Genomic DNA, 21,710 nt, shown 5'->3' with positions numbered 1-21,710 from the left:
TTTAAAGTTCCACTTACAGATTTCGTGAATGTTGATCTTAATTTAGTTTATTTGTTCCTTTGTTACCGTTGTTCTACTTCTTATAACTGCTATTTGAAAATTTGTTTTCAGACTTCACAGGACTAGGAACTGAACAATCGTATGACGTTAGGTTTTGGGTGTTACCAGCTGTCGAATGTTTGGCCAACTGTTGAACGTTGTTGCCAACCATTGAATGTGTTTATGTGATATCTATGATCTGTCTGTGTTTGTGTGTATATTTTTGTTTTTTCTCTCTCTATAAGACGATACCGCACATAACATTCAACAAAAGTTGCAAAGAGAACGACTTAATCCCAATTTACATTAATATAAAGGTCAAAAAATCAAAAAATCTAAATCATAATGTGCCGACTGGTGTTGTTTACTACATGATGTTTAATTGCTATATTCGAAAATACAGTACCTGGACGTAATACTGTATCAAACTCATTTAAAGCTAGCGCTGCACGCAGGAAACCGCACGGTGGTCATGTCATTTATAGGAAAAACTAAACACAACACATACAGATTGACAGTTATTGAACTATATGAAATAAAATCGTTATAACGTCTGAACGGTTTGCGTTAGGACGTTCAAGCTGCACGGTTGGCCGTATGATGGTAATTTGTATGCGCATGATAGTTTGGTTTAGCGACGAAGCCCACATTCATTTGGATGGGCTCGTCAATAAGCAAAATTAGCGGATTTGGGGGACTGAGAATTCGAATTTCGCAATCGATAAGTCTCGTCACCCTCAACGGGTGACTGTGTGGTGTGCAGTGTCCAGCCATGGAATAATCTGTATGATATTCCTTGACGGTACTGCGACTACCGAACGGTACGTTATGATTTTGGAAGATGATTTCATCCGCATTATCCAAAGTGACCCTGATTTGGACAAGATGTGGCTCATGCTGGACGGAGCTCGACCCCATCGAAGCAGGAGAATGTCCTCGAGGAGCACTTAGGGGACCAAATTCTGGCTCTGGGGTACCCAGAGGCCACTGGCATGGGCCTCGATTGGCCGCCATATTCTCCGGACCTGAACAAATGCGACTCCATTTTGTGCTATATTAAAGAGAAGGTATACAGAAATAACACCCAAACCATTTCTGAGCTGAAAACAGCCATTCAGGAGGTCATCGACGGCATCGATGTTCCGACACTTCAGCGTATCATGCAGAATTTCGCCATTCGTCTGCGCCTCATCATCGCCAATGACGGCAGGTATATCGAACGTGTCATAACCTAAATCTGAATAGATGTAGTGACGTTTATATGTTGAATAAAGTCTGTGCACTAGATAGTTTGTAACTAATTGACGTTATTTTCATATAGTTTAATAACTGTCATCCTGTTCATAGCAGTGAAACATATACAAAACAGGGGTAGACAGAAAATAATGAAACTAACAATAAAAAAGGCACGAACATACATTTGCATTTGGAATGAGAAACCACGAGAACATCAACGTAAATTTCATTGACTTTTAGTGAACTTGAAAGAGACAGAACGAAACGAAAAAAAAAAAAAAATGCTCTTGCAAAAAGAACTGAAACTCCGCACTGACAGCAGGTTAAAGAATCAGTTCATAGATAATCTATTAATAGAAACTTAACACATCCTCACACACGAAGGAAAATTAAATAATTCTGAAAGAAATATAGCACTGACAGATGAGTTAGTGAAAGAAGAGATACAGAATATGATAAAACAATGACAGAAGACACACTGTATGAACAACCAGACACAAGCAGCCACCATGAAAACGTCGAAACAAAAGTTAATAAGGAGTAACATTAAAATGACGAAAGCAGAAAATATCAGAAAAGCCAAGAAATGTTAAAGCTCAACAGAATCTCAAAATTGAAATCTGACCCAACCACATAATTTCAGGCAGATCTGAAATGAACACTGAAAAACAATGAACGACCACTCAGTGATAAACATAGATACTACGTAACACAGATCCCACAAGCACCAGCACTCCACAGCAAACTAAAAATACACAAACACGATACACCAATTAGAGCTGTTATTAATTTCAGAAAAGCCCCAACACACCACATGGACACACACCAGCAAAAGTAAATCACAAATAATTATAAAGTAGAAAACAACGGACCAGTAATAAACACAGGAGACCCATACGGAATATACTGGCACCACATACAGCATCATTGATTTCATTCAGCACAGAGAAAATGTGTACTTCCACCCCAAAAACAGAGCAACAGAAATCATGGAACTAAATCTCACGTTCCACAGCAACCTCAGTACACAAGCAATAACAGAAAAAAACAAGGGGTGATGGGTATGACACACATGCAGTACACAGACCCAATCAAAAAATCAAAACACAAATAAAAAAATAATCAACACATGCAGCATATCAAGAATGCAGGAAAACGTACAAACCCTCAGATACACTCACCAGTCGTGCTAGATGACAACAGCATTGAGAAAAGAAGTGGAAAGTACATTTTGACTTTCACACATAAATGAACATATAGAGTGGCAAGTATACTAAAAAAACAGGGCTTCCAGATAGCATATACAACTGTGCAAACCCTCAATTCAAACTTAAGCCAACCAACAAACAAGAGGGAAAAATTCCAGGAGTCAGGAATATACAAAGTTGAATGTCGTAATTGTGAAACATGCATGGGCATGGCATGCAGGAATTTTAAACCATGCCGGCCGCTGTGGCAGAGCGGTTCTAGGCGCTTCAGTCTGGAACCGCGCTGCTGCTAGGGTCGCAGGTTCGAATCCCGCCTCGGGCAAGGATGTGTGTGATGTCCTTAGGTTAGTTAGGTTTAAGTAGTTCTAAGTCTCGGGGACTGGTGACCTCAGATGTTAAGTCCCATAGTGTTTAGAGCCATTTGAACCATTTTTATAAACCATGGTACAGCGAACGCATTATCTGTTGGAAGTATGAAACAAACCATTACACATTTGCATGTAAATTAAAATACCACAATCATTATCCTACAAATCTGGAACGCTAAATGAAACTATCAGAATAGACAATAATGCAAATACCTTAAACAAACGCACAAAAAATGTAACAGCTAGAAACGTGATAAACGAGCAAACTCACATAAATAGTGACTCCTTACTAAACGTAATAAATGAAACTATAAGATAAAAATCATTCCATTTCCACTATGTCTCCCTCTCTCTCTCTCTCTCTCTCTCTCTCTCTCTCTCTCTCTCTCTGTCTCTCTCTGTCTCTCTCTCTCTCACTCACTCACTCACGCACTCACACACACACACACACACACACACACACACACACACACACACACACACACACACACACACACACACAGAGAGAGAGAGAGAGAGAGAGAGAGAGAGAGAAGTAAAGGGAGAAAGTAGAGCCCCCACCTAATCATACCAAAACCAACAGCAGATCACACACACACTTACACACACACACAAACACACGCAGACAGGTCATAGACATCATCACAAAAACACGTTCAATAGTTTGCAATAACATTCGACTGTAGACCACAACACATAACAGTTGGCAATACTATGAAGTCTAAAAACAAAATATCAGATGGCAGTTATAAGTAGCAGAACAGGGATAACAAAGGAACAAATACACTACATGTAGATCAACATCAAAGAAATGTGTAACTATAACTTCAGCTTTTCACTGCATCATAAAAGAGAAAAAAGTATAAGAACTAACGTCCTAAATGTAAACTATATAGTACAAGGAAAGATACGTACATATTCCAGGCCACTGAAGATGCCTTGCAAACAATAAAGGCGAAACGCGTATGGCACAAAAATTGTATTTCATTCAGTTGTAATTAGACGGTCCAAAAATAAAAATTGTAAACATACAGTACCCTTGAGTATTTACGATATTTCTGTACTTTTTTATGTTCCATAGCAATGTAGCATCAGCAATTCTCCAGGTTTGTCCACTTTCTCCTTTACACCACGTGGTATGATGAAACGTTACGACATGTCGTCAGAGTTTGAAATGTTATATTACGAGTTCATTTTAGTTTTCAGGTACGCTGTCCTTCCCAGATGTTTTATTTCTTCTGTGGTTATAATGTGAATCGAATTCCTCATTAAAACACCTTAGTTATCTTTCGTCCATTTCCACATTACCGGCGATCCTTATGTAGCAGTCGGCGTTGTATTACGTCTTGCAAGTTTTCAATATATCGTTGAGAGACCAGGCCCCACTTTGAAAAATGCTCTATTGGTTGTGATCTTTCTATGCATCACCAACTGAGCTTACCTGGAACAGGTCCTTCCTACTGTACAAGCTTTGGAGAAGCTCTCATAAATACCTGGCGGCGCTAACAACTACTGGAAGAAACGATTCTCCACATAGGAATCGTGCCTGGATCACTCTGTCGGTAAACGAATTGCCGACAAAGGGCAAGGTTCTGGGTTGGAGTCGGTCCGGCACACCATTTCAGTTTGCCAGGCAGTCTCACTCCACAGTTTTGTTCATTTTCATCACACTTTCTCTTCTTTCACTGAGCAGTTGCCAGATGATTGGCTTATAACCGGACAGTCGCCGGTAAAAGAAAAAGTATTAGTAGAAGCATTTTCTTGATGCATTATCCTTTGAAGCAATAAATACGTTACCATGATCCATACTCTGGCACCTTGCTCAGCTTCGCAACAGTCAACATCGTTTAGCGCTTCAGCACTGAACTTGTATGAGGTACGTGCATATGGCTAACACGAATTGCACACGGTCCCTTTGTCAAAATAATGGGTAAACTAACGCTGACTTTTGTCTTAATACATGGGGTGTGTGCAGCCTGGTTCTGTGAAGCAGCTTCACGTAATCGATGGAAACTGAAACGTAGATTTCAACACTCTACGATTTACAAAAAAATAAATCATTCGGAACAAATATATAGGTACATTACGGCTTCGAAAACCTTAGCTGACAATATGTTCAGATAAACAAAGATTTACCCCATCTACTATCGATCTTCTCCAACCAAGGTCTTCCAGCCTGGGCCATGTGAGCATTGGATTTTGAATTGTTCTGTTAGGTTGGTCATGGCCGTGTCAACAGCTGCCGCCTATCGCAAGGCAGATAGATAACTGCGCTTTGTAAAGAAGGGACACTCTTACCACGTTGCCTCATTGTCTGGGTTTTATTTGCATTACACCTACCGCAAAACAGCCTTCAGTCTTTTCCTGCGTGGGCGGACTAGAATCTGAATGAGATTTTCACTCTGCAGCGGAGTGTGCGCTGATATGAAACTTCCTGGCACATTAAAACTGTGTGCCCGACCGAGACTGGAACTCGGGACCTTTGCCTTTCGCGGGCAAGTGCTCTACCATCTGAGCTACCGAAGCACGACTCACGCCCGGTACTCACAGCTTTACTTCTGCCAGTACCTCGTCTCCTACCTTCCAAACTTTACAGAAGCTCTCCTGCTCTCCTGCAGGAGAGCTTCTGTAAAGTTTGGAAGGTAGGAGACGAGGTACTGGCAGAAGTAAAGCTGTGAGTACCGGGCGTGAGTCGTGCTTCGGTAGCTCAGATGGTAGAGCACTTGCCCGCGAAAGGCAAAGGTCCCGAGTTCGAGTCTCGGTCGGGCACACAGTTTTAATCTGCCAGGAAGTTAGAATCTGAATGCTGCCATACTTCGCGTGTTGCATGGCAAGCAATGAACCTTTGTCCATGCCACTTCTCGGTGAGCCGTTTAGTGTGCTGGAAAGTTATTCTGTGTTTAACAACTTCTATACGTATGCTAAATTTCAATAATTACCGGGTTTATGTATTGACCAGACTGTGCTTCAGTAATACTTAGTCACGTATATGAGAATCTTCAGCCACTCAAAATGTGCGTTAAGAACTGTACCGTAAGTTGGACCTCATTTTTCATGCTAAAAATGTGTGAAATCTTATGGGACTTAACTGCTAAGGTCATCAGTCCTTAAGCTTACACACTACCTAACCTAAATTAGCCTAAGGACAAACACACACACCCATGCCCGAGGGAGGACTCGAACCTCCGCCTGGACAAGCCGCATAGCCCATGACTGCAGCGCCCAAGACCGCTCGGCTAATCCCGCGCAGCTTCATGCTAAAAGTATTAATTTTACAACGGTTGTTGGATATCAATTTATTTCCGAATTTCACCTCCATAGGTTCCCAGGTCGCAATCTCACCTTTCTTAAGTATATCACGCTGCATGTTTTTCAAACGGAAACATTGTTTCAGTTTGCAAGGCATGGTTCAAATGGCTCTGAGCACTATGGGACTTAACTTCTGAGGTCATCAGTCACTTAGAACTTAGAACTACTTACACCTAACTAACCTAACGACAACACACACATCCATGCCCGAGGCAGGATTCGAACCTGCGACCATAGCGGTCGCGCTGTTCCAGACTGTAGCGCCTAGAACCGCTCGGCCACCCCGGCCGGCGGTGTGCAAGGTAAATTCGCTGCAAGAAGAGACCACGAGCTGTAGAGGATTGCTACGGAAATATTCCGTTGATGTCACAATAAAAGTAAACAGACCACGCACGCATTTCTGCTGCTGTCGGCAGTGTTCATTAAGACAAGTTTCAGAATATAATCTACATATGTTAAGCATTTCAAAGCAGTTCCAATTTTGTGCAAGCTCATACACCAATCATCTTACTACACCTTAGCGTTTCCATGTGATAAATTTCATTTAGTTTATGTTTAACCTAAGTCATATATTAACCGTTTTGCATAACACTGTCTTTTCAGAAATACTGCAGGAAAATTATGCGGTATCTAATAACAAAAATTATTTCCAGATTCTCTTCTGCTGTTAGCCACTAAATATTTACAGATATATTCTTCCTCACATAAATTTAAAAAAAAATCTATGAGAGAATTGAGTCTTACGTCCCGACAACAACGTTGCATTTAGGGAAGGAGTTGAAGCCGAGACAGATCAGAATGTGGAAGGAAATCGGCTGTTCCTTTTTCAGACCAATGAAACAAGGATACGTTGGAAAACCTAAATCAGAATTCTTGGACCGGAGTTTGAATCCTGCTGCTTACGACTTCCAATTTGAGTGTACTAATCATTGCGCCGCCCACCTATATGCATTTCATTGAAGACTTCTGGGCAAAGGAATGTAACTATGTTTCTGTTCCGAAAATATAAAACGCCTGGTATATCAGCTGACTAGCATTTCAGTCGGCATTCATTCTAAATAACTGAGAAAATTCTCAGAACTCTCAGTTAGGTATCCGACACGTTGCATTCGGTAATACTCCAAAATAGCTACGTACATTTCGCCGAATCAGAATTTATTGCTTTTTCTTGTGTGCGATGTTATCTCGAAAGCAATTTTTATGTAACACACTATAACTTTCGTTTATAATTCGTAGTTTGGAGTTGTTAGCCTAGTAATTGGAGACTCCTAAGCTAACTCATTTCTTGCCTTTAATTAAAGTAATAGTCAGAAAGTTAGTAATAACCGACTTGTCCTCCTGTTTCGAGCAGCGGCAGAGGAGAAAAATGAATCACCCTTGGCCCAACAATAAGCTGCTCCCACAGACCGTGAGTCGCATCCAGTTCGTAAATGTAATGCCTCCTTTTTTGTCTCTCTTTATTTGTGACGGACGAAAGAGAATAGCCGGAGCTCCACAGTGCTACGAGAAATCACTGTCACGCCACGGCAATAATGCATAAGCGTTTTGGGCCCCTGGGACTGCTATGACACACGCACCGGCGCACAATGATATGCCCTCTAATTAACTTGTCCACGTGAGACGGCGACCTCACATTTACTGCGGGACAGTATTACGTACAATTAAAATACCATTGGTGCTACAAGACACCGGGGCGGCTTGAGCACAGTCTCAGTGAGGCTCACAAGAAGGGCAGTGGAGCGACTTAAACGTCGCACCTATACAGTTTCCTACTTTGCATACCGCCCAGCCGGCTGATTAAGTATCTTGAGGTGGGCTGGTTTTTTATGGGGAGGGCGGCGCGCTCGCTGAGCGGCGCGCTCGCAGGTGCGACAGTCACCGAGTCAGCTGCGCCAGACCGGCGGCCTGCGAGCATCTGCTCAGCCGCACCTGGCTGGCGGACAAAAACCTCATCCTCATATGCTCCCAATTTATCCTTCATCTGCGAGCTGAACGCACAGCGCGCAGGGATAACACCAGCAGCAGCACTACAATGATGAGGCACTTGCGTGAGTAACCCTGCTACTCTTTTCTTAGGTCCTGCCGAAAGGGATAATAAAATAACTGAAGCAATTATCCTTTCAAATCATTATGTTTATTATTTCACCGTATATAAGCACTGCTTCCAGTCCGAGACACATAGAAATTTACTTTGGAGAAGATACCTGCGATGCCAACAGACTTCTGTAACAGATTAATAATACACTATGTGATAAAGAGTATCCAGACACCTGGCTGAAATGAACTTACAAGTTAGTGGCACCTTCCATCAGTAATGCTGGAATTCAATGTGTCGTTGACCCACCCTTGTATTGTATGCTAACCGGGGGCCTAGAAACGATAGAGAGGCTCCGTCCCCACCGCAGCCGCAGTGGTCCACAACCCCATGACGACTACCGCAGTCCACTTCACCCCTCCGCCGAAACAGGGTTATTGTGCAGTTCGGCCCCCGGTGGACACCCCCCCCCCCCCCGCCCCTCCGCAGCCCCAGGGAACGTCTCACATCAGACGAGTATAATCCCTATGTTTGCGTGGTAGAGTAATGGTGGTGTACGCGTATGTGGAGAACTTGTTTGCGCAACAATCGCCGACATAGTGTAGCTGAAGCAGAATAATGGGAACGAGACCACATTCGGCGTGGCAGATGGAAAACAGCCTAAAAACCATCCACAGACTGGCCGGCTCACCGGACCTCCACAGAAGCACGCCGGGCGGATTCGTGCCGGGGACCAGGCGCTCCTTCCCGTCCGGAAAGTCGTGCGTTCGACTGCACGACAAACCGGGCGAGCTGGCCCACCCTTAATCTTTTGTGATAGCTTCCACTCTCGCAGGCATACGTTCAGACAGGTCCTGGAAGGTTTCTTGGGGAACGGCAGCCTAACCTTCAAGGAGTGCTGCACTGAGGAAACGTATCGATGTCGGTCGGTAGGGCCTGGCACGAAGTCGGCGTTCCAAGACATCCCAAAGGCGTTCTATAGCATTCAGATCAGGACTCTGTGCAGGCTAATCCATTACAGAGATGTTATTGTCGTGTAACCACTCCGCCACAGGCCGTGCATTATGAACAGGTACTCAATCCTGTAGAAAGATGCAATCGCCATCCCCGAATTGCTCTTGAACAGTGGGAAGCAAGAACGTGCTTAAAACATCAGTGTAGGCCTGCGCTGTAATAGTACCACGCAAAACAACAAGGGGTGCAAGCCCCCTCCATGTAAAACACGACCATTTCATAACACCACCGCCTCCAAATTTTACTGTTGGCACTACACACGCTATCAGATGACGTTCACCAGGCATTCGCCATGCCCAGAAAAAAATGGGTCAAATGGTTCTGAGCACTATGGGACTTAAACTTCTGAGGTCATCAGTCCCCTGGAACTCAGAACTACTTAAACCTAACTAACCTAAGGACACCACACACATCTATGCCCGAAGCAGGATTCGAACCTGCGACCGTAGCGGTCTCGTGGCTCCAGACTGAAGCGCCTAGAACCGCTCGGCCACTCCAGCTGGCCCATGCCCACACCATTCCATCGGATCGCCACATTGTATACAGTGATTCGTCACACAACGTTTTTCTACTGCTCAGTCGTCCTATGTTCACACGCCTTACACCATGCGAGGCGTCGTTTGGGATTTACCGGCTTGATGTGTGACTTACGAGCAGTCGCTGGACCACGAAATCCAAGTTTTCTCACGTCCCGCCTAACTGTCATAGTACTAGCAGTGGATCCTGATGCAATGTGGAGTTCCTGTGTGATGGTCTCGTTAGATGTCTGCCTGTTACACTTTTGTGCTGTACGTGTCCCTTTACGTTTCCACTTCACTATCACATAGGAAACAGTGGATCTAGGGATGTTTAGGGGTGTGGTGATCTCGCGTACAGGCGTGTGACACAAGTGACACCAAATTACCTAACCACGTTCGAAGTACGTGAGTTCCGCTGAGCGCCCCATTCTGCTCTCTCACGATGTCTAATGACAACTGAAGCAACTGATATGGAGTACCTGGCAGTAGGTGGCAGCAGCATGCACCTAATGTGAAAAAGTATTTTTTGGGAGTGTCCGGCTACTTTTGATCACATAGTCTATGTGCCACAACGTCCAGTTTATCTTGCCCTCAAATGAGGAATATTATTTAGCTCTTCAGAACAACATAAGACAACAATGTATTTATCTCAGTTTTTCAAAATGATGGAGCACAGCAATCAGTCGTCCCTTCCTTTCACGCTTTACTAAAGCAAATCTAGATTTCGGCTCCGTCGGTCTGCTCCTAGTATTGGCCGTTCAAGACAAAGTAGGTCGATCTTAGCGTATGCCTGAAAAGGAGCGTCACTTCTTCCCCGAATTTCTGAGTAAGTGAGTTGATAGAATCTTCTAAGGGGTCTCGTGTAAGTAGTGACACGAGATAAAAGCTGACGATGTCAGATTCTTGTAAAGTTAGCTCCTTTAAGCAGCCAATGAAGCACGTCAAATTCCGGACGAGGTCGCACATTTGTTCACGAAGTGTCGTACCACTCCTGCCAGATACTGTGCCAGGGGGTACGTCCGCCCCCTTATGTTGCTAACTATCAGTCGCATCCTATATTTTTGTGAATCTGGAAGGCCATATACTCGGTGCTACCTCCAAGCGTTAGCGAAGTCTCTTGATGTTCTTATTCTCGACTGTGCCATTTTTCAGCAAGCTGGAGATGCTTTGTTGTATCATCTTATTCGGGTCTCTTTTAATTTCTCAATGTGCTGAATCGTCTAGTAATTACATCATCCACTGTCATTCTGAAGAGACCCGACTATGAAACCGCCGAACCGAAGCCAGTATGTTTCTTCTGATATGTGGACGACACATTTGTAATCTGGCCACATCGAAAGGATCATCTAGAAACATTTCTAAAACATCTAAATTCCATTCATAATAACACACCGTTCAGTACGGAAATCGAGAAAGATGTACAAATACCCTTCTTTGATGTCCTGGTGCAGCGTAGATCAGACAGCTCGCTAGGTCACGCTGTGTACCGCAAGGCCACAGACACTGACCTGTACCTACATGCTTTCAGCTGCCACTATCCGCCTCAGCTAAACGGAGTGCTTAACACCCTGACACACAGAGCACATACGGAACTCAAACACGTGGAGACTGTGTTCCGAAAGAATTACGGCAACCGCTAAATCCAAAGGGTCTTCCGCAACAGTAGCGCAGTAAGACCAAGATAAAGAAGAAACGGAAGAAGAGAGAAGAAAGCCTTTCGTTTCTACGTTCAGCGGGCGACGTGTCGTCCACAATAGGAAGTCTATCGAGGCATCACGAGATCGACACAGTCTCCCGACCAGTGGCTAAGACGCGAACCTTACTAGGAACGGTTAAAGACGATGTCGGCCTCAAGAAAGCGGGCGTATACAAAATTCCGTGCGGCTATGGCAAATCCTATATTGGCCAAGCAGTTCGTGCTAAGGCCAATCAAGACAATCTGCCCTACCAGAACAGTGCATAAACATATGACACACAGCAGCCGGCCGCTGGTAGCCGAGCGGTTCTGGCGCTACAGTCTGGAACCGCGCGACCGCTACGGTCGCAGGTTCGAATCCTGCCTCGGGAATGGATGTGTGTGTTGTCCTTAGGTTAGTTAGGTTTAAGTAGTTCTAAGTTCTAGGGGACTTATGACCTCAGCAGTTGAGTCCCATAGTGCTCAGAGCCATTTGACCATTTTGAACACACAGCAAATTATAACGACGGAAATACTAAACTTTGTAAAGGAGCAGTGGTGCAAGCGGACAAGCGGTCATTCCGTCACGGCCGCGGAAGAGATATTTCCCCCCCCCCCTCCCCCAAAACCACCGCCATCTACCGCAATCACTAGTTGTCCCACCACAGGACACGCCGCGCGCCGTGAGCGCACGGAATCACATCTGGACCCGCGAGGGAAAAATACTAGCGCCAGAGAGAGGACAGACCGTTGCGTCAGTTCCACCTGACGATGACGGAATGGCTATTCGCCGAAATATCGTGGGCATTCGATGACGTTATCTGGCTGGGCACCCAAGTACCCTTCAAACAGTTTTGTTGATGTTTTCAATAGAGCGTTTAATGTTTTCGGTTGTTGTTTCAAATTTGTATCGACATATAGATGGATATATGGCCTATGGATAACTTCCTCAGAATGCCTGCCTAACATTCTTGTGAACTTACCCAGAGCAAAGAATATACTGATGCAGCCACATATATTTTCACTACCTTTTAAACAGAAACGCTAGGAAGTTTCGTGTGTATCATCTGTCATCAAATGTTCTTGGTTTCTCAATTACCCATACTGTGAGTGATTCCAGCAGGTACCACATCTTGGTATACATTCATTGAATGCTATGTCAGTTCCTACGTGTTCTTGATAAATGTGCATGAAATTCAGATTGTTCTGTTTGAAAGCGATAATAACACTCGCATTATCCCTAGCTAACAACTTCAGAATCCTGGAGTATGTCTGGCTCGAATAGATGACATAGACTTTCAGATGGTAACAAAAACGGATTTTTATTTTATCACATCATGGTTCTGCATGTGGTGTCGTCAAATATGAATATGCTTCTTGGTTTTACTTTTTCATGGAGTGGAATATCACTGTTCTCGCTGAACTTCTCGTATGTTATTTCATTGATGCCATGCAGTATCTCCTAGAATATCTGATACTCGTGCTGAAATAATGTCTTTGAAAATATACACTCCTGGAAATGGAAAAAAGAACACATTGACACCGGTGTGTCAGACCAACCATACTTGCTCCGGACACTGCGAGAGGGCTGTACAAGCAATGATCACACGCACGGCACAGCGGACACACCAGGAACCGCGGTGTTGGCCGTCGAATGGCGCTAGCTGCGCAGCATTTGTGCACCGCCGCCGTCAGTGTCAGCGTTTGCCGTGGCATACGGAGATCCATCGCAGTCTTTAACACTGGTAGCTTGCCGCGACAGCGTGGACGTGAACCGTATGTGCAGTTGACGGACTTTGAGCGAGGACGTATAGTGGGCATGCGGGAGCCCGGGTGGACGTACCGCCGAATTGCTCAACACGTGGGGCGTGAGGTCTCCACAGTACATCGATGTTGTCGCCAGTGGTCGGCGGAAGGTGCACGTGCCCGTAGACCTGGGACCGGACCGCAGCGACGCACAGATGCACACCAAGACCGTAGGATCCTACGCAGTGCCGTAGGGGACCGCACCGCCACTTCCCAGCAAATTAGGGACACTGTTGCTCCTGGGGTATCGGCGAGGACCATTCGCAACCGTCTCCATGAAGCTGGGCTACGGTCCCGCACACCGTTAGGCCGTCTTCCGCTCACGCCCCAACATCGTGCAGCCCGCCTCCAGTGGTGTCGCGACAGGCGTGAATGGAGGGACGAATGGAGACGTGTCGTCTTCAGCGATGAGAGTCGCTTCTGCCTTGGTGCCAATGATGGTCGTATGCGTGTTTGGCGCCGTGCAGGTGAGCGCCACAATCAGGACTGCATACGACCGAGGCACACAGGGCCAACACCCGGCATCATGGTGTGGGGAGCGATCTCCTACACTGGCCGTACACCACTGGTGATCGTCGAGGGGACACTGAATAGTGCACGGTACATCCAAACCGTCATCGAACCCATCGTTCTACCATTCCTAGACCGGCAAGGGAACTTGCTGTTCCAACAGGACAATGCACGTCCGCATGTATCCCGTGCCACCCAACGTGCTCTAGAAGGTGTAAGTCAACTACCCTGGCCAGCAAGATCTCCGGATCCGTCCCCCATTGAGCATGTTTGGGACTGGATGAAGTGTCGTCTCACGCGGTCTGCACGTCCAGCACGAACGCTGGTCCAACTGAGGCGCCAGGTGGAAATGGCATGGCAAGCCGTTCCACAGGACTACATCCAGCATCTCTACGATCGTCTCCATGGGAGAATAGCAGCCTGCATTGCTGCGAAAGGTGGATATACACTGTACTAGTGCCGACATTGTGCATGCTCTGTTGCCTGTGTCTATGTGCCTGTGGTTCTGTCAGTGTGATCATGTGATGTATCTGACCCCAGGAATGTGTCAATAAAGTTTCCCCTTCCTGGGACAATGAATTCACGGTGTTCTTATTTCAATTTCCAGGAGTGTATATTAGCTTTCCCTCAGTCAGATGATCCAACTCCTAAACCACGTATCTTATTTGTAAGAAGTGATAGATTTCTTTTTTTCTTCTTGGTATCAGCATCATCACAGGACCAGTCGGTTACTGCGAAGTCCTGGTGACGACCATATTTCGTCCACACAGCTATGGTGAAGACTACAGGTTCACATTAGACTGCAAGTGATTTCATAGAGGAATACATTGCCCTTACACATTTTTTTTTATAAATTCTTATGTAGCATTTGTAGCCTTAGAGAAAGCTTTTGACAATGTTGACTGGAATACTCTGTTTCAAATTATGAAGGTGACAGGGGTCAAATACAGGGAGCGAAAGGCTATTTACAATTTCTACAGAAACCAGATGGCAGTTATAAGAGTCGAGGGGCATGGAAGGGAAACAGTGGTTGGGGAGGAAGTGAGACGGGGTTGTAACCTATCCCTGATGTTATTGAATCTGTATATTGAGCAAGCACTGAAGGAAACAAAAGATAATTTTGAAGCAGGAATTGAAATCCATGGAGAAGAAATATAAAATTTCAGGTAATTCTGTCAGACACAGCAAAAGACCTGGAAGAGCAGTTGAACGGAATGGACAGTGTCCTGAAAGGAGGATATAAGATGAACATCAACAAAAACATAACGAGGATAATGGACTGTAGTCGCATTAAATCAGGTGATGCTGAGGGAATTAGATTAGGAAATGAGACTCTTAAAGTAGTAGATGAGTTTTGCCATTTGAGGAGCAAAATAACTGATGATGGTCGAAGTAGAAATGATGTAAAATGTAGGCTGGCCACGGCAAGGAAAGCGTTTCTGAAGAAGAGAAATTTGTTAACATCGAGTATAGATATAAGTGTCAGGAAGTCCTTTTTGAAAGTATTCGCATGGAGTGTAGCCATTTATGGAAGTGAAACACAGACGATAAATAGTTTAGACAAGAAGAGAATAGAAGCTTTCGAAATGTGGTGCTACAGAAGTATTCTGATGATTACATGGGTGGATAACGTAACTAATGGCGAGGTACTGAACAGAATTGGGGAGAAGAGGAATTTGTGGAACAACTTGGACTAGAAGAAGGGATCGGTTGGTAAGACACGTTCTGGGGCATCAATGGATCACCAATTTAGTATTGGAAGGAAGCGTGGAGAGTAAAAATTGTAGAGTGAGAGCAAGGGATGAACTCAATAAGCAGATTGAGAAGGATGTAGGTTGCAGTAGTTACTCAGAGATGAAGAAGCTTGCACAGGATAGAGTTACATGGAGAGCTGCAGCAAACAACATGTATGTGAGAGTAAATACGAGAAGATACACTTAAATGTGACAGTACTTCTTGCCCACATCATGTATGGCTGGTTCATACAGATTGGCACGTATTAGGCCCAACATGTGTTAAACAGTTTACCAATTAGCCGAGCGGTTCTGGCGCTACAGTCTGGAACCGCGCGACCGCTACGGTCGCAGGTTCGAATCCTGCCTCGGGAATGGATGTGTGTGTTGTCCTTAGGTTAGTTAGGTTTAAGTAGTTCTAAGTTCTAGGGGACTTATGACCTCAGCAGTTGAGTCCCATAGTGCTCAGAGCCATTTGACCATTTTGAACACACAGCAAATTATAACGACGGAAATACTAAACTTTGTAAAGGAGCAGTGGTGCAAGCGGACAAGCGGTCATTCCGTCACGGCCGCGGAAGAGATATTTCCCCCCCCCCCTCCCCCAAAACCACCGCCATCTACCGCAATCACTAGTTGTCCCACCACAGGACACGCCGCGCGCCGTGAGCGCACGGAATCACATCTGGACCCGCGAGGGAAAAATACTAGCGCCAGAGAGAGGACAGACCGTTGCGTCAGTTCCACCTGACGATGACGGAATGGCTATTCGCCGAAATATCGTGGGCATTCGATGACGTTATCTGGCTGGGCACCCAAGTACCCTTCAAACAGTTTTGTTGATGTTTTCAATAGAGCGTTTAATGTTTTCGGTTGTTGTTTCAAATTTGTATCGACATATAGATGGATATATGGCCTATGGATAACTTCCTCAGAATGCCTGCCTAACATTCTTGTGAACTTACCCAGAGCAAAGAATATACTGATGCAGCCACATATATTTTCACTACCTTTTAAACAGAAACGCTAGGAAGTTTCGTGTGTATCATCTGTCATCAAATGTTCTTGGTTTCTCAATTACCCATACTGTGAGTGATTCCAGCAGGTACCACATCTTGGTATACATTCATTGAATGCTATGTCAGTTCCTACGTGTTCTTGATAAATGTGCATGAAATTCAGATTGTTCTGTTTGAAAGCGATAATAACACTCGCATTATCCCTAGCTAACAACTTCAGAATCCTGGAGTATGTCTGGCTCGAATAGATGACATAGACTTTCAGATGGTGACAAAAACGGATTTTTATTTTATCACATCATGGTTCTGCATGTGGTGTCGTCAAATATGAATATGCTTCTTGGTTTTACTTTTTCATGGAGTGGAATATCACTGTTCTCGCTGAACTTCTCGTATGTTATTTCATTGATGCCATGCAGTATCTCCTAGAATATCTGATACTCGTGCTGAAATAATGTCTTTGAAAATATACACTCCTGGAAATGGAAAAAAGAACACATTGACACCGGTGTGTCAGACCAACCATACTTGCTCCGGACACTGCGAGAGGGCTGTACAAGCAATGATCACACGCACGGCACAGCGGACACACCAGGAACCGCGGTGTTGGCCGTCGAATGGCGCTAGCTGCGCAGCATTTGTGCACCGCCGCCGTCAGTGTCAGCGTTTGCCGTGGCATACGGAGATCCATCGCAGTCTTTAACACTGGTAGCTTGCCGCGACAGCGTGGACGTGAACCGTATGTGCAGTTGACGGACTTTGAGCGAGGACGTATAGTGGGCATGCGGGAGCCCGGGTGGACGTACCGCCGAATTGCTCAACACGTGGGGCGTGAGGTCTCCACAGTACATCGATGTTGTCGCCAGTGGTCGGCGGAAGGTGCACGTGCCCGTAGACCTGGGACCGGACCGCAGCGACGCACAGATGCACACCAAGACCGTAGGATCCTACGCAGTGCCGTAGGGGACCGCACCGCCACTTCCCAGCAAATTAGGGACACTGTTGCTCCTGGGGTATCGGCGAGGACCATTCGCAACCGTCTCCATGAAGCTGGGCTACGGTCCCGCACACCGTTAGGCCGTCTTCCGCTCACGCCCCAACATCGTGCAGCCCGCCTCCAGTGGTGTCGCGACAGGCGTGAATGGAGGGACGAATGGAGACGTGTCGTCTTCAGCGATGAGAGTCGCTTCTGCCTTGGTGCCAATGATGGTCGTATGCGTGTTTGGCGCCGTGCAGGTGAGCGCCACAATCAGGACTGCATACGACCGAGGCACACAGGGCCAACACCCGGCATCATGGTGTGGGGAGCGATCTCCTACACTGGCCGTACACCACTGGTGATCGTCGAGGGGACACTGAATAGTGCACGGTACATCCAAACCGTCATCGAACCCATCGTTCTACCATTCCTAGACCGGCAAGGGAACTTGCTGTTCCAACAGGACAATGCACGTCCGCATGTATCCCGTGCCACCCAACGTGCTCTAGAAGGTGTAAGTCAACTACCCTGGCCAGCAAGATCTCCGGATCCGTCCCCCATTGAGCATGTTTGGGACTGGATGAAGTGTCGTCTCACGCGGTCTGCACGTCCAGCACGAACGCTGGTCCAACTGAGGCGCCAGGTGGAAATGGCATGGCAAGCCGTTCCACAGGACTACATCCAGCATCTCTACGATCGTCTCCATGGGAGAATAGCAGCCTGCATTGCTGCGAAAGGTGGATATACACTGTACTAGTGCCGACATTGTGCATGCTCTGTTGCCTGTGTCTATGTGCCTGTGGTTCTGTCAGTGTGATCATGTGATGTATCTGACCCCAGGAATGTGTCAATAAAGTTTCCCCTTCCTGGGACAATGAATTCACGGTGTTCTTATTTCAATTTCCAGGAGTGTATATTAGCTTTCCCTCAGTCAGATGATCCAACTCCTAAACCACGTATCTTATTTGTAAGAAGTGATAGATTTCTTTTTTTCTTCTTGGTATCAGCATCATCACAGGACCAGTCGGTTACTGCGAAGTCCTGGTGACGACCATATTTCGTCCACACAGCTATGGTGAAGACTACAGGTTCACATTAGACTGCAAGTGATTTCATAGAGGAATACATTGCCCTTACACATTTTTTTTTATAAATTCTTATGTAGCATTTGTAGCCTTAGAGAAAGCTTTTGACAATGTTGACTGGAATACTCTGTTTCAAATTATGAAGGTGACAGGGGTCAAATACAGGGAGCGAAAGGCTATTTACAATTTCTACAGAAACCAGATGGCAGTTATAAGAGTCGAGGGGCATGGAAGGGAAACAGTGGTTGGGGAGGAAGTGAGACGGGGTTGTAACCTATCCCTGATGTTATTGAATCTGTATATTGAGCAAGCACTGAAGGAAACAAAAGATAATTTTGAAGCAGGAATTGAAATCCATGGAGAAGAAATATAAAATTTCAGGTAATTCTGTCAGACACAGCAAAAGACCTGGAAGAGCAGTTGAACGGAATGGACAGTGTCCTGAAAGGAGGATATAAGATGAACATCAACAAAAACATAACGAGGATAATGGACTGTAGTCGCATTAAATCAGGTGATGCTGAGGGAATTAGATTAGGAAATGAGACTCTTAAAGTAGTAGATGAGTTTTGCCATTTGAGGAGCAAAATAACTGATGATGGTCGAAGTAGAAATGATGTAAAATGTAGGCTGGCCACGGCAAGGAAAGCGTTTCTGAAGAAGAGAAATTTGTTAACATCGAGTATAGATATAAGTGTCAGGAAGTCCTTTTTGAAAGTATTCGCATGGAGTGTAGCCATTTATGGAAGTGAAACACAGACGATAAATAGTTTAGACAAGAAGAGAATAGAAGCTTTCGAAATGTGGTGCTACAGAAGTATTCTGATGATTACATGGGTGGATAACGTAACTAATGGCGAGGTACTGAACAGAATTGGGGAGAAGAGGAATTTGTGGAACAACTTGGACTAGAAGAAGGGATCGGTTGGTAAGACACGTTCTGGGGCATCAATGGATCACCAATTTAGTATTGGAAGGAAGCGTGGAGAGTAAAAATTGTAGAGTGAGAGCAAGGGATGAACTCAATAAGCAGATTGAGAAGGATGTAGGTTGCAGTAGTTACTCAGAGATGAAGAAGCTTGCACAGGATAGAGTTACATGGAGAGCTGCAGCAAACAACATGTATGTGAGAGTAAATACGAGAAGATACACTTAAATGTGACAGTACTTCTTGCCCACATCATGTATGGCTGGTTCATACAGATTGGCACGTATTAGGCCCAACATGTGTTAAACAGTTTACCAATTAGCCGAGCGGTTCTAGGCGCTCAGTCCGGAACCGCGCGACTGCTACGGTCGCAGGTTCGAATCCTGCCTCGGGCATGGATGTGTGTGATGTCCTTAGGTTAGTTAGGTTTAAGTAGTTCTAACTTCTAGGGGACTGATGACCACAGCTGTTAAGTCCCATAGTGCTCAGAGCCATTTGAACCAAGTTTACCGATTATTTCTTCTGACACATTAGGTGTTTCTCAAGCTAATTCCATAATATTAGTTCACACTCTCTTGTAGAATCTGTATACGTATTTTTGTAAGATTGGCCGCCAATAGCGCGCACTGGATCGCATATCTGATGTACACTAAGTTTTAAATGTATGATCGCTTTGACGATTGCACTCATTTTCGTTATAAATTTCAATCATGCCTCGGAAGTACCTTGGGGCAACCATACGATTACCTAGTGTCACTGAGGAAGCTTCACCAGTTCCACTGAATATGGTAGTAATCTGCATCGATGTATCACAAAGGTGAATCCATTTATATAAACATATCATGACTTTGGTGTCAGTATGTGGAGGATTTTTGCAAGCCAGCTTGGGATAGAACATTTGATCTGGGATCAGCCCCTTAGCTAACACGTTTGCTGTCACTGACGTTCAAATTGTATGTCGTTCTAACATATGGTGACTGCTACAATGGCCTTACCTCTCGTGCATGGAGAAGAGGAAATGTGCCAGACACACATGCATGATTAAATTATACTTCTCCAAGTACCACCACCACCACCATTAATAATTACTTGCCACTTGCATTGAGTAGGAAGTGAACTGCGATGCACAGTTCGACATCTTCACCATTTAAGAGTTCTTAATCAACTGATATAGCGCTTTTAAAACCATCCTTAATGTATAATATTTTCAGTAGTAAGTACTACCTTTAAAAAACTAAAAAAATAAACATAAATCGTTCGGACATGTCCGAAAGAACAGACACCATATCCATAGAAGTATATAGTTCTGGCAATACCGGTTTTGACCTTCTTCTGTGCGGATGCACACATATTCCCCGAACTCTTACGGGGCTTGGTAAGGATGTCTTCCACGACTAATGAGTGTGTTGGGGTGGGACACTACGAATTTAGTGTGTGGACATACAAGGTGAGAATGTGGGTCTCGCGGGAGGCGTGCCCGGGATAGCCCCTGCAGTCGCACTGTCCTCTGTCTGCTATGTAAGCAGGAGATCCCGGGGTCGGGTCCCTATCGGAGCACACGTTTTCACCTGTCCCCGTTGATATATATCAACGCCCGTCGGCAGTTGAAAGTATGAATATTGTCATAAGATTTCTTGGTTAGATGGAGAGGATGTGGTGTACCTCCTATTAAAATCCACTGTGAAGTTTATAAAAAATACAGAAAATGAAACAATATTTTTAAATATCTCTTTCTTTCATGTAAAATGAACGACCGAGTTAGGTCAGACAGCTGATTATGGGCCACTCCACTATTTATAGAGCAAGTACCATATTGATTGTACTAAAGCAACAGTACGTGTTTAAGCACTATGAATTAGCTGTACATCATCCAGAGAGAGGTCCTGTCTGTTGCAACGAGAAAGCGAGCTGATTTGCCTTTACTTAGGTGCATGAGGACGAGGGGAGCATGAGAGGCGACTGCCCGCAACCAGTAGTGCACCAGCCTGTATCGGCCACTGCCGCTGCTCACTCCAGTAGCCATCAGCTGCATGTTGCAAAGCTGCCCCTCACCCCCTTGGTGGAGCCCATTGCCAGTGTGTGTGGAAGACGTATAATAAAGTTCATATCTAGCATATCCCAGTATATCTGGTATAATATTACGGTATCAAGGTAGTAGTAGTAGCCAGAGCATAGTTATGGTTCAGTGTGAGGTTTCTTGTTAAACATTTAAAAGAGCTTACAGGTCATGCACTGTGGTGTTAGTTGC

Source organism: Schistocerca nitens, chromosome 3 (genome assembly GCF_023898315.1).
Source record: "Schistocerca nitens isolate TAMUIC-IGC-003100 chromosome 3, iqSchNite1.1, whole genome shotgun sequence".
Taxonomy (NCBI): domain Eukaryota; kingdom Metazoa; phylum Arthropoda; class Insecta; order Orthoptera; family Acrididae; genus Schistocerca; species Schistocerca nitens.
Note: the sequence above shows the minus strand (reverse complement) of the source record.